This window comes from Aethalodelphis obliquidens, unplaced genomic scaffold, assembly GCF_003676395.1.
Source record: "Aethalodelphis obliquidens isolate GAN/ISIS:26980383/991018 unplaced genomic scaffold, ASM367639v1 scaffold32, whole genome shotgun sequence".
In the NCBI taxonomy this organism is placed as follows: domain Eukaryota; kingdom Metazoa; phylum Chordata; class Mammalia; order Artiodactyla; family Delphinidae; genus Aethalodelphis; species Aethalodelphis obliquidens.
This window is the reverse complement of record NW_020837976.1, coordinates 12,369,726-12,383,682: the sequence shown is the minus strand read 5'-3', so window position 1 is coordinate 12,383,682 and position 13,957 is coordinate 12,369,726. Positions and strand designations below refer to the sequence as shown.

The window sequence follows — 13,957 nt, the reverse complement described above, 5'->3', positions numbered from 1 at the left end:
AATAACTTCTATTAATAAATTGTTCTCTTCAATGGAAAATTGCCTATTTTTCTCATCTTTTTTTTTTTTAAAAAAAGAAACAGAATATCTTCCAACGGCTCCTTATGCACTTTCTACCACCTCCCCCCTCCACTTTTATTATTGTTTTCTTTTTTCTTTTTTAAATTAAAAAATGCCATAGTGCCAAGCAAGGGAAATAACTCCATCTCACAAGAATACAGTCACCACCAATGGCATCATGGATGGAATAACATTTAGTCGGTGTTGTGACATGTTTAACTACTGACGTTGTAATTCAAGAAATGCAGGGTGTTTAAGGAGTTAATAGAGGGAAAAGTAGGTAAAGGTAAAGCCAAACTGAAGTTAGAAGTGCAAGGTCATCTTCAAAACTAAGCTGAAATACTTTGTTTCTTTCTACTTCACAAAATGTAAAACCCCAAATATCTCAAGAAAGGTAACAAAGTTACAACACTGGAAAATCTCCCTGATCACTTTTTCATTCACACAAATAAAAAGAAAAATGCAACATTAACCTTCCCAGAGAAGCAACATCTTTGCACTTACCCTAGAGTATGTACATGATCTCTTAAATCCTTTTAATTCCAGTACATCCAGAACATATATGAATTCTTAGCACATTCATATAAAGAATAAACCTTAACCAAATGGCTAATTACAACAGAGATCACAACAGGACTCTCTGAAATTCTAGGGAGAGACACAAGGTTAAAATCCAGCTTCTAGATCCTGGTGTATACTGTGTCTATCTTTAACTTGAAAATGAGTTGGTTTCACATTCCACTGAAGTCCCACTGGCAGATGCCTTTGGTAAGCTCACCAATGGCAGGCTGTCAAAAGCCCTCCCTCCACCCCCTCCACCCTCTTCAACCCCCTCCATGCTCTGCCTGAGCTTCCGTTGCTACATCTAATACTGATTTACTCAGCTGTCTTTTTACCTGTCTCCACGTGGGTAAAAGGAGATGCTTTCATTGATGGCTATTACGGAAACACATGGAAACTGAATATCAGCCGGAGGACTCACGGTGCTTTTCCCACTGCCATCCCCTCCCCCTACCTCCTACCAGAAACCAACTGACTTCCAAACTTGGCTGTCTGAAAAAGAATGTTCTCTGATTGGCATTCCTGGAAGCGGAAAGCAAGGCAGCTCAAGTTGTGTTCTGTTACTCGGCATGAAAAACTTCCCAGGTATACATAATACAAACAAGTAAGTTTTCTGGATTTTTTCCCCCCTTAACTTTGAGGAGAAACGGGGCAAATATTTGGGAGCATGACAAATATTTTTGTTGTTGCATAGCGTTTATGTTTGAATATTCACCTATAATTTTACCGCAAATGGCTATGGATGCAGTAGAAAAGGGAAATGGCAAATTTGTTGTTAAGAGCTGAATTTCCTTATTAGTAAATGAGTTGGGACCCATTAGAGGAAGCGATGGTTATGCTGAATGCTTGACAGTATTCTGAAGGGCAACTATTACATCTGTGGATTTTCTGTGAGAGAAAACCTTGCTCATAGGAATTGTGAAAAAACTGCTTTCACCTGTCCTATATTTTATATTGCAGACAGCAAGAGGAGAGGGTGCAAGAAACACTTCTATCTCCCTGTCAAGGCTTCTTTTCCAGGACTGTCTTGTAAACTTTGGTGAGGACTGCGTGGGGCTGGCCATGTACAATACTCTCCCACACCCCACACTCACACACACATGTCTGAACAAAGAAAAATTGAGTCAATGGAAATGAGGGGAAAAAGTACATTTTCTCAAACAGGATCTGACAAGAATGAATAATGTGGAGTCCCTTTAAATCACTACTAAAATTGTATTTAATATTTATTTTGTGGTCACTGGGATCAAAAGATCTGCTGCGGCTGAAAATAATTTACCTCACCCTGTTCAAAATAGTGAGTGTATTATGTGCAATGTTATGGACCAGACAACTTCTTGAAAGGCCTGATAGAGGATTTATAATTTCGGCATCAGACAAACCACAACCCCAGGCATTCTGGGGTTTCCAGATCTCATCTGGCTGTCTCTGCCAGCTCCAGGTGAATGTCAGCTGGCTGGGCTCAGGGTGGTGCTGTGGCCGCAGCTGCCCCTAGCAACTTGTACAGACATCTCGAAAATACCCAACGGCAAAGGTTGACTCCCAAAAAGAAACCTTTCTCTTTGTTTGTGGTTGGTTTTAAATGTTCTGTCCTAGGTGGTCTTTTACCACATCTGAACAAGACCATTTTAGGGAACTGTGAGTGAACACTTGATTAACTGGCATCCTATGACTAATTTATTTTGGTGATATCTTGATGCCCCATATAGACTGATCCTACCAACCTGCTCACTCCTCAGCCTGTTACTAGATGTCCTTTAAAAAAAAAACAAAAAAAGAGTGAAAGAAGGAGGGAGAGGAGGAAGAAACTTTCTTTATTCTTATTCCCAAGCTGATTATTTTAGGGAAATTTCAAGCTGTATGTAATGCTGATAGATAAAGACATCCAAATAATTTCAGAAATAAATAGAAATAACCACTCACCCAGAGAGCACAAATCCCTGTCTTTGTGTTTCTTCCCCCCTCTATCAAAACACTTCTCCCCAAGGCTAATGGATGGTGTCAAAACACGTGTGAGCTAAGAGTGGACAGAGTTGGCAGCAGGTCATCTGTTTCACATTCGGTCACACTATTCACTTATGCTGTACCTTTGAGTGAACATTAGCACAACCGACACCCAAGAAATGTTTGTTGAAACAAGCAAACAATTGCTTGTGTGAAAGTGTATATTTTAACCTATGGAAAATTGTTATATGTTGGCTTACATTTTAGATAATGGGGTGGGGGGAATTATATCTCTTTTCGAGCCATTAACCAAAAGATTATATGGAAGGTATATTAGGCACTGAGCACCTTTATAGAAGCAAAAAAAAAAAAAAAAAAAAAGATTATTATACATTTTGTGTCTGTGTGAGTGAATGACTCTAAACACCAACATGGCAAATTCTGCTAAGTTTATTTCTATTTATCTTGCTGGCTTCTAAGAGAAATAAAGAAAATATTAGGCCCTCCTAATAATTCATTTAACTAGTAAACTATAACAATTTTCTTTATTGAAATGTTACTGGCCATTCCTTACAGTACAACATTCAACAAGAAAACATCTCCTTAGGTTCCCAAATTTATCTCCTTTTATATTTTCATCTGTTTAAATCACAGAAATTCCAGAACAGTGTGCAACAGTAGTGGCAGCATGAGTCCAAACCCAAGGTTGAGTGAGCACATGGGAATTTCTTTTTCTTCTTTTTCTCCCCCTAACCTTCATGTGGCAGTTGATAAGATTTATAATGGCTAGAACTCAGTCTTTATCATGAGTAAATGTTATTTTTCTCTTTCACAAGCACTAACATGAGAGTTAGGATTTGATCAGAAAAAATAGCTTCCAGGGCTTGCTTCCAAAGAAAACTGGGCATGTAACAGGCAAATCAAATACCCTTGATTTATCATGAACAAGCAGTTAATCTCCGCTCCATTCTCCAGAAATAGACTGTCTTAGCACTGTTCTATGGATGGCAAATGCTGGTAGCAGTCTCCTTGAGGGGTGAACAAGGTGTTAAAACTCAGGTTTTAGCTGAGCTGGGAGGCAGGCATCTTGTGTATGAAAAATCTGGGCAATGAAAAGCAAATGATCCCTGTTATTTTTTCCTCCCTGGCGTCCTTAAGACACTGGCATAGGCTGTATTCTCATGCTGATAGTTTTGTGGATGATTTTGTCTTTTACATATTATTTTTTTAAAAAAATACACTATTTGCTATAGACGGAATATTTGTGTCCCACAAAATTCGTATGTTGAAACCCAATCTCTCATGTGATGGTATCAGGAGGTGGGGCCTTTGGGAGGTGCTTAGGTCTTGAGGGTGGAGCCCTCATGAATGGGATTAGTGCCCTTATAAAAGAGACCCCAGAGAGCTTCTTTGTCCCTTCCACCAGGAGAGGACACAGCAAAAAGATGGGCCTCTATGAGCCAGGAAGCAAGCCCTCATAAGACACCAAATCTGCTGGCATCTTAATTTTGGACTTCCAGTCTTCAGACTGAGAGAAATAAATTTCTGTTGCTTATTTCAGTTGTTTGTAAGCCACCCGGTCTATGGTATATTTTCATAGCGGCCTGAATGGACTAAGACACTCATTATACAAAAGTGAGTTTTTTTTTTGTGGGGGAGGGGGATAAATTGTGGGGTTTTTTTCCCCGAGGAAAAAAATAATAAATCCAAGTAGTAGTTGTTTGAAAAGTAATTACAATAGACACTGCCCAAGAAAAAAGTAGAAAAACTATATATATAGGGGCTCTAACAACAGATACGGAAGGGATTCAAAACAGCAGCATACTACATATAATCTTATTAAATGCTGATCAATTTCAAAATTAGATGAAATTGGGCACTCATTTTGAATGCCTATGATATGAAAATAGCCCTAATTATGGAAAGGGCCATATGTATAAATTTACTAATTATAATAGCATATTTGGTGGAAAATAACTGGGAACAATAGTAGTTTTGATGACAACAGAAAGACATTGTTTAACGCTTAGCATATAAATGCATATGCCCCATGATTTCAACTATATTAGAACACCTGTGGGCACTAGAAGGAAAGATAAAGGCCAGAAGGAATCCTATCTAAATGATTTACGGGTCCACACACAGGCCCACACACACAGCCAAAAGATTCAAATAAAGATAATTGCAGCCCTTCCTCATTCCTTCTCTCTCCTCCTTGTCCTTGGAGAGCATCTCTATTTCTCTTCTCAGGGTCTCTTGTGTGGCAGGTGGGTTGGGAGGGGAGTGGACAGGAAATGGGGAGGCACTCCAATGTGGAAAGAGACACAGAAGAAGCTTAAAGGGGCTTAGGTTGATGTGAAGAAAGGGCATCAAGAGAAATACCCAAGAAAGAGTGATCTTAAAGGCACCAGTGAGAACAGGGAAGGGATGGGTGAACAGAATCTGGTACAGCAGAAGCAGGGACCAAACTGTAAGCCAGACTGGGGAGCAGCACCTTTGAATGAGGCAGACTTTGAGGACAGCAAGGTTTAAATGGGAGGATTAGGTAGTTTGGCCCTAGGACATCTGGCTGTGTGTTTTATGATTTCTTCTCATGGAACACTTTATTGTTCAATATCTAGTAGTGTCATATTTGTGTGTCTTTTGGATACTGACATGGATCTTGAAGCTACAGACATTTATTTACATGAACGTTTTTGAAAAATTTCAGTAATTGTTTTGTCCTATTGCTGTGGTTGCTAAAATTGATTTTCTTTGATATGAGTAAGAAATTATCTTCACCCTTGACTAAATAAACTATCTCGATCTCTTTCCTCTCCTTGCATTTCATTTCCTGTATCACTCTCAGTTCCCATAAAAGGTAGCTATTATAGCCTCTTAGGCTGAGCACTGCATGTAAAGTGACCAACCATCCCGGTTTCAATGGAACTAAGGGATTTCCCGGGATGCAGGATTTTCAGTGATAAAATCAGGAAAGTCTCAGGAAAACCAGGACTAGTTAGTCATCCTATACATGTAAGCTGGAATTTTTTTTATGTTATGTGTATGCTTTTGATAAAGATTAGTCTTTTTATTAATTAACAGGTGTTTGGCCCAAGTAGAATGATAATCAGAAAATGTAGATTTCTTTTTGCATTTCCCCCATTAGCCATGCAACATGGGAGGGGTCAAATTCCAACGGCCACTATTTCCTCATCTCCACAATGAGAACAATCATACAAATTTCAAAGAGTTGTTGTCAACATCAAATGAGATATACATGTAAAATAAGAATATATAAAATATATTAAATGAATATATTTTATACTGTATTTTATATAAACTTGATAAAAATTATATGTACTTTTCAAAGAAGCTTTTAGTTATTTTAGACTGAGAAATAATGGAAGCCCACAGAAGAGGTACAACATTTCAAATTGTAAGTGGCAGGGGTGGTGGGAGGGGAAGAGAGAGAGAGATAGATATTGGTTGATGAGAGAATAACTTTCTCAGGAGTATGTGTTTCAGCATTTGATCTTTCCCCAAATTAAACTCACTGAGTTAAGGATTTTTTTTTGTTTTTGAGAAGCTCTATAGCCCAGGAAACAATCAATACTCCACATTTACGAAAGATACGGATTATCTTTAATATTAGAAATACAGATTTTATTTGTACCTTTTCCTTTAAGCTGGGGTAGGGGTATTTTTCCTTTGTGGAACCAAAATCAACCCTAATTAAAGCACAATCATAAATATATCACAATCACTAGGCAAAACTAGAATATCCAACCTCATCCTAGGGACAGAGAGATACACCTTATGATACCACTTACGTGAGCTCTGGTGCCATACCTGATGCTTTGAAAATGTATTTAATGTCATCACTTCAAATCTGTGCACATTTTCATAATCACATGTATACTCCATATTGGTTCTACTCCAAGCCTCTTGAGATTTATCAAGAGTTGGAAATAGGACAATTCTATTGTATGTGGTAAAAGAAAATGACAGGTGATGGGCAAGGTGGACGGAGTCTGGTGGTTATTGCACCCAACTTATTTATTTGGGAACAGTTTTTCTCCAGATGAGCATGTGACTCATCAGTGCTTTTCAAATTTGTTTGTTGGTGTTGTTTCACTAGGGAACCCTTTGTTCAAAGGAAATAGTTCACTGAAACTTAATAATGACAAGGCATAGCTCCTTTAGCAGAACTTCAGGTGTGAAACCTGGGGCCCTGCCTCTTCCTTAAGCAGTCCCTGTGGAAACCTCCAGGAATCTGGGAAGCTTAGCTTGAAAACCTTTGAGCACTAGAACTCATTGCATTCAGTTTATTTTAAAAGTATAACAGTAATATATTTTTTTAAAATATGCACATATTTTTTAAAGCCATGTAGAATAATAGAGCTTAAAAGAACGTGCCATCCCAATCCCATCCCTCCTCACCCTAGAATCCCAGAGATGATGACCATCAACTCGTAACTGGTAATTATGACGATCAGTCTGTATTCTTAAATCACACTCTTCTACTCCTATTTAAAAAAATTTTTTCAAATGTCAATATTATCTATTGTCCTCCTACTACGGAAATAAGAATTTAGTTCTTATACACACCTTCTCCAGCATGTGTGCTCTCAACCTCTCTCTCCCTCTTTCCCTCCCTTCCTCATTCTCATTTACACACACATACACACACACACACACACACACACACACACTTTCCTTAATCCTCACAATTTAATTACACAACAATTTTAGGGGAAGCACTCATCAGTGATTACATTATTTTGGCTATGTATATATTATTCACATGTAAACCACATGGGATATATGAGTCCATTTCCTTTCTTTTACACAGTTTTCTTTTTCCTGACACTGGTGGTTGTGTCATATTTTTGTTTGCTTAATTTTCTATCTGCCTAACATTACATTTTTTTCAAACTCTCCAACAGACATGTAACATTCCTCTTAATACAGACAAACATATCAACTATTTTTTCTGCATGCCGTCTACCCCCTCCCCCACCCTGGTCCTTTTTGTAGCAATAGTGCTTCTGAGCTGTCATCGCGGGACTGGCTTTTGCTTCTCTTCGGTATTGAGTCCCTTTGCTGGGTTCTTTGTTCTCGCCTTCTTGATGGACTCCCCGATGGGTGACTAGAGGTAGCACAAACTCCAGCAGCTTCCTGAGAAAGATGCTCAGGACAAATTAAGTTTTGGAGAAACTGAACGCATGAAAATATCCTTATTCTCTTCTTCCATTAATCAATAGCTTGACTACAGAATTCATTGTTTAGAAATACTTTTCCCTCAGAAATTTCAAGGAATTTCTCCACTGTCATGTAGTTCCTAGTGCTGTTATTTACAAGTCATTCTGTTCCATCGTCCAAATATTATTTCTTCTTTATCCCTGGTGTTCTAATATCCCATGACAGTATACTTTGGTATGGTCCCCCATTTCCACCACCACCTGTCCCTGCAGCATTGACTGTGTTTGAACCTCAAGGAAATTTTACTCATCTCCTCCAATTCCTGGGGAAATTTTACTTTAAAGTAATTTCTGAACTCTATTTCCCCTGTTCTTTCATTCTGAAACTAAGCTCCTTTTAGTTGGATGTTGGACCCCTTAGACTGACCCCTTAATTTTATTATCTTTTCTCTTATATTCATCTTTCTACCACCTCCTCTCTGGAATAATTCCTCATCTCTCTTCTGTTGAATATTCTATTTCTGCTAACATATGTTTAATTTCTAAGAATTCTATTTGTCTCAAATTGTTTTTATAACACCACGTTTTGTTTCATGGACACAATTTCTTTTCTGATATCGAAGGCTATATACATTTCAGGTTTTTTAAAAAGCTTTCATCTCTTCCCTGCAATCTTTGTTTGCTTCAATTTCTTCTTTGTTCGTGTGTTTTGGTCTCTTTTATGTTAGAGACATTCCCCACATCTGGTATTCCCTCGATATCCACCCAGCCATTGTGTTATGGGCGTTACAACATTACCATAAAGTGATTAGACAAAGCTGAGCCTTCACTGAAACATCCTCAAGGGTAACTAGGTTTCTGCCCCCTTGGGTAGTCAGATCCTCTAGAGAAGCCCCCCTCCAGTGTCCTGTCTAGGAGGGACAAGTTCAGTTGCCAGTGTCCTGGAAGCAAAGCTGGGTGAAAAGGCTTGAAATTGAGGGAAGTTCACCACTATTCAGCATGGAGATGTCCATGTAATCCACCAGATTTCAGTGTTACACCTCACCCCCACCTGCCACTGTTTCCAATATTGCTGTTTGTAACCTCTCTAATTAAGTTACTCCAGAGAATAAGGCCCCCTCCCGCCATGTCTCCCGCAAGGTGAGGGAGAGGTAGTTGCCAGGCTGCACAGGGTAGAAGAGGCGATTTGAGAGTCCAGCTACTCTTTTTAAGACTTTCAACCAAGTTCTGCTTTCAGCTCCACTTCTCACCTCTGGCTTCAACAGACCTCTAGTCCTTGAGCCTTTCCAGCGTTCTAGGGAGTCTCCATTTCCATCTACGTAGGCATCTCCTCTTCAGGCACCTGGCTTTCCACATCTCTGCTCAGCTAAATCAAGTACCGCTCCGTCATTCCCTTTCCATTTTCCAAATACTATGTCAATAGCTCCCTGTGTTGTAGGCTCTCCTGTTTTCTTTATTCTAGTGAGTATTTTTTGTTTACTGTCATTAGAGGATTTCTTTGGGAGGGAGACGGTGGAATTAAGTATGTGTTCCATTCACCATATTAACTGTAATTCTCTGCCTTCACTCTTCAGCATTGCTTTAAAAAGGAAACAAATTCTCCAACCTCTCTCCAAAATGATCCCAACAAATTCAGCAATTGTGCATGCATGTGGGGAGGCAACATAATATTTCATACTTTTCTACAAACATATCCAATGCTAAAATGACAGCTAAATCCCAGCAAAGTATACAATTATCTATATCAGACATAGTGAAAAATAACATTTAATTAAAATAAAGTTATATTTTTATTCTGAAGTTTGTTGTAGTCCCTTACATTAAAACTTTCATTATATATCTGTGGAATTAAATATAGGAACACATATACTTATAGACAATTCCTTCATATGTAAAAACTATGTAGCTTAAAAAATGAAAATAAATTCTTTTGTAACTGAAGTTCTACCTAAACTATCAATTAACTCATAATCCAATCAAGACAAGTAAATTATCTTAAATTTATCACAGCAGTCATTTTGTGCTTGCTTTCGATTGGAAGGCAATGTAAATCTGACAATGAAGTAATTTCCCTTTTAAGTTGTCATAGTCATTCTCATGTGGGCCAAGTTTGTGTATTTTATTTGAGGCAAGCTTTGTCTTGATTCATTTAACCCATTAGTTCTGCTCCTTATAATATGTCAATCTGGAGATATTAGCTTTCTAGAAGATATACTGTACCCTATTTCTTTAAGAGTATCTCATCAACATTGAAGCTACCTTCTACTCTTGGACAGAGGATGTATACATTCTATGATTTCTACAGCTGTAAGAGTTGGCCATGGGCAAAGAGTCAAAGGTCATCCTTAGCATCCATCATTTTCCATCCATATTTGTCCTCTCTCTATGAAGTTTTCCCACCTATCTCCAAAATACGAAATATATTTTCATCAGTACGACCCTCAGACCCAGTCAAGCGAGGAGAGAAGACCCAGCCCGGGCCTCACAATTCAGAGGGCTTGCTGCTCTAGTTCTCCTTTGCCTGTGTTTTTCCCCACTGAGCGATGAATTAGAAAAAGAACCAGCAACTCTCTTCTCAGCATGTGCTGGTACTTGGGACTCTGTCCCAAAGGCCTTGAGACTGCTTCCAGGTCTGCCTTCCCAAGGCGGGCTTACTTCTGGTATGCAGACCTTAAAGACTTAGGGGTGGCTGGAGGGTATCATGGGGAGGTGAATGCAGAAGGTATGAAATAACCCATCAAAGAATTGTAGACCCAAAGAAACCTAGATTAATTAATTTCCCAAATGAGATGAACCCTTCCTTGGAGAGAAGAATTCTATAGCTTTTATCACTCCTGGGGACATGGTGAGAGGAGGAACACCCTCATCACATGGGAAGGGGGAGTAGGGACATGTAAGGACAAACAGCCCAACTGTTAGCAAACTTTTAACAGGTGCAAATGGCCTGGTATCATAAATTAGAATCCTGAGGTACCCCAACCACAGAGAGAATCTGTATCTGACTGCCAACCCTTTCCTGCAGGCTTTCACTGAGTGCTTGTGGGTAGTTGAGACAGGCTAGGGCAGGGCAGGAGAGCTGACAAAGATCCCCTCAAGATGCACGAGGTCTTCACTCTGTTCATTGAGACAGCTCTCCAGTGGCTGGGGGTCATGGCAACAAGGAGGCAAAAGATGTCATTAAGCCTGAAAAGTTGGGAGCTGGAGTGTAAAGGAGGGAGAGATTTCCTGTGGTTCAGAAATGTTGGCTGTTAGGCTAGGCATGAAGACATCTCCAGAGCATTGCCAAGCTCAGTATACCTAAAGGAAAGGTCCTATTGAGGCAGGGATTTAACTAAAGCTGTAGCAAAGCCCAGGTTCAGATCTAGCACATATTAGATTGATTCAGTCCCCTGCACACAACATACACCACCAACACATAACACACATATTAGCAGCCTGATTGATAGAAGGAGTGAGCCCTTTTCTGAGGTTAAATATTATTTTACTACTATTCTTTTACCCATGAAGGCAATATACAATAAAAATATAGAACACTATAAAAATCTATACAATATCTCTACAAAATCTATCAATACCTATACAAAATCTATACAATATAAAAAATCTATACAATATAAAAAATTATACGATAAAAAATGTAGAACACGTGAAAAAGCAGAAAAATGTGACCCCTAATGAAAATTTAAAAATAAGCAATAGAAGCAGACCCACAGACAGCCCAGATGTTGGACTTAATAGACAAGTATTAAATATGTTAAAAAGATATAATGGAAAAATGGGAAGCACACATTTAACAGTTGGAGAATTTCAGCAGAGATATGGGTACAATAAGGAAGAACCAAATGGAAATTATAAAAATAAAAATTACAGTATCATAAATATACAATCCATTCAGTAGGCTGAATAGTAGACTGAACCCAGCAGAAGAAAGGATCAGTAAAATTTAAGACAGGTCAATAAAATCATCCAAATTGAAACAAAAGGGATAAAACAGAATAGAAAATCTGTGACTGTAACACAATATCCAATGGTCTAACATATGTGTAACTGTACCTCCAGAAGGATGTGACAAAAAGAAATATTTCAAGAAATCATAGGTGAGTATTGTCAAAAATTGAAGGAATTCAATCCATGTATGAAAAAAGCTAAGTGAAACCCAAGTAGGATAAATGTAACAACAAACAAAGAAACCAAACAACCAAACAACCAACCAATAACAAAAACACACTCAGGCATTTTACAATTAAACTGCTAAGAAACAGGTAAATAGTAAATCTTAAAAGCAGCCAGAGAAAAAAGACACCATATTCAAGGAACAGCTTTGAAAATAATGTCTGATTTTTCGTCTAAAATATTGAATGCCATAAGACAATGCAATATCTGCAAAATGCTGAAGGAAACCACCTGTTAACATAGACTTTTCTGTTCAGCAAAAAGAGCTTTCAGTATGAGGGTGAAACAAGACAGGCAAAAGTTGAGAGAATTCATTTCTATAAAATAAACACTACAAGAGATGAGAAAGGAAGATTTTCAAGGTGAAAGGAAATTATTCCTCATGGAAGCCTGGATCTACAAAAAGGAAAGCACTAAAATGGATAAATGAATAAATATCTGGGTAAGTGTCAAAGACCTTTTAAAAATTATCATCTATCTATCTATCTATCTATTATCTACATAAAAAAACTAATGACTATCTAAAGCAAAAATTAATATATTTTGTGTTTATTACCTATGAATAAATAAAATATGATAAAAAGAAAAAGGACAGCAAGTAAGTAAAAGGAATTATACTTTTATAAGGTTCTTAAGACTGTTCTTTCAGAAATATTATTTGAAAGTAGGGAATAAGTTAAAGATACATATTTTAAAATCTCAAGAAACAACTAGTGAAAAAAAATTCCACTGAGATAGAGTTAAAAAAATCAATAGAGGAGATAAAATATTTAGTTAACTCAAAAGAAGGCAAAGAAATAAGGAACTCAAGAACAAAGAACAGATGAGACAAAGAGAAAACAAATATCAAGATGGTAGGCTTAAACCTAAAGATAGCAAACATTACATTAAATATAAATGGAATAAACACTCCATTATCAAACAGAGTAAAAAAGAAGGACCAAACTACATGCTTTTTTTTAAAGAAATATACTTTAAGTATAAAAACACAGATTGGTTGACAGTAAAAGAATACAAAAAGTTATACCAGAAAATGTTGGTGTGCCTATATTAAAACACATTGGACACATTAGACACCAAGCAAGGTGTATTATCAGAGATCAAGAGGGATTTCAGTAAAAAAAAAAACGAAGAATTCATCAAGAAGATATACAAATAAAAAAAGAGCTTCAAAACACATGAAGCAAAAATAGAATTAAAAGGAGAAAAGACAAATCTATAGTTGCTATATGAAGCCAAGCAAAACCCCTTCTAATGCCCAACACATACACACACATACACACACACACACTATTAATGACAAGCAATAAACTGGAGGTGGGGTGTATTCTGGGGAGATCATTCAAGGCAGGATGCATTTCTTGGACTGAAGCTTAGATGTCTGGTAAAAAGAAAAAGGAGACTTAGCACATGAGATGGGCAGGAGAGTTTCCTGACAGCCAACAAGTGTGGAAGATTCACAGGTGTGACAATACATGGATTGCTTATCCTTTGTGGCTTCCAGGTGGGGTGGGTCAGTAACATCCTCACCCATTTTCCTTGGCGGTCATACAAATATCACTACTTTTTTTGTGTTCCATCATGGGACAATAGTGAGAGGGAAGGTGTCCACATCCTTGACCCCCTCCCTATGGTTTGTCTTGACTGCCAATTGTTGCCTTGGTTCTGAGTGGAATATTCTGGGTTCCCCGCAGTCTGTTGTGACCAGTAGTAGTCTATGGCTCTGAAGCAGCCACTGGTCCCACAGAGGTCACACTAACAGGCACACAGCTTTACTGCAGGCTTATCCTGTAGACACTGTGCAAGGCTGTGAGCACTATATCTGCAGGTGTGAGTCCAGGTCCAGGACTCTGAGATTTTTCCCCTGTGAGATGATGGTATGAGCAGGTACCACTGGGTTTTCTTATAGCTAAAAGCTAATAGGAACAAAGAGCTGTACAGAATGTTTTCTGTCCTAGATGAAGAAAAAGTTAAAATTTATGACAGACTCTAGCATTTTTTTTTTTTTTTTTTTTTTTTTTGGTACGCGGGCCTCT

At 38.1% G+C, this 13,957-nt stretch overlaps 1 protein-coding gene across 3 annotated transcripts in view; it reads right to left on the bottom strand.

The window, feature by feature from the left end:
• DTNA (dystrobrevin alpha) overlaps positions 1–13,957 on the bottom strand; it is a 388,958-nt gene that overhangs the window by 277,284 nt on the left and 97,717 nt on the right. Inside the window, exon 1 of one of the 3 annotated variants that reach the window (XM_027127718.1) lies at positions 565–782. The exons of the other annotated variants lie outside the window; for them this stretch is intronic. The gene's annotated coding sequence lies outside the window, so the exon portion shown is untranslated. Of the gene's footprint in view, positions 1–564; positions 783–13,957 lie in introns of those variants that run through there. 3 annotated transcript variants of the gene reach the window in all.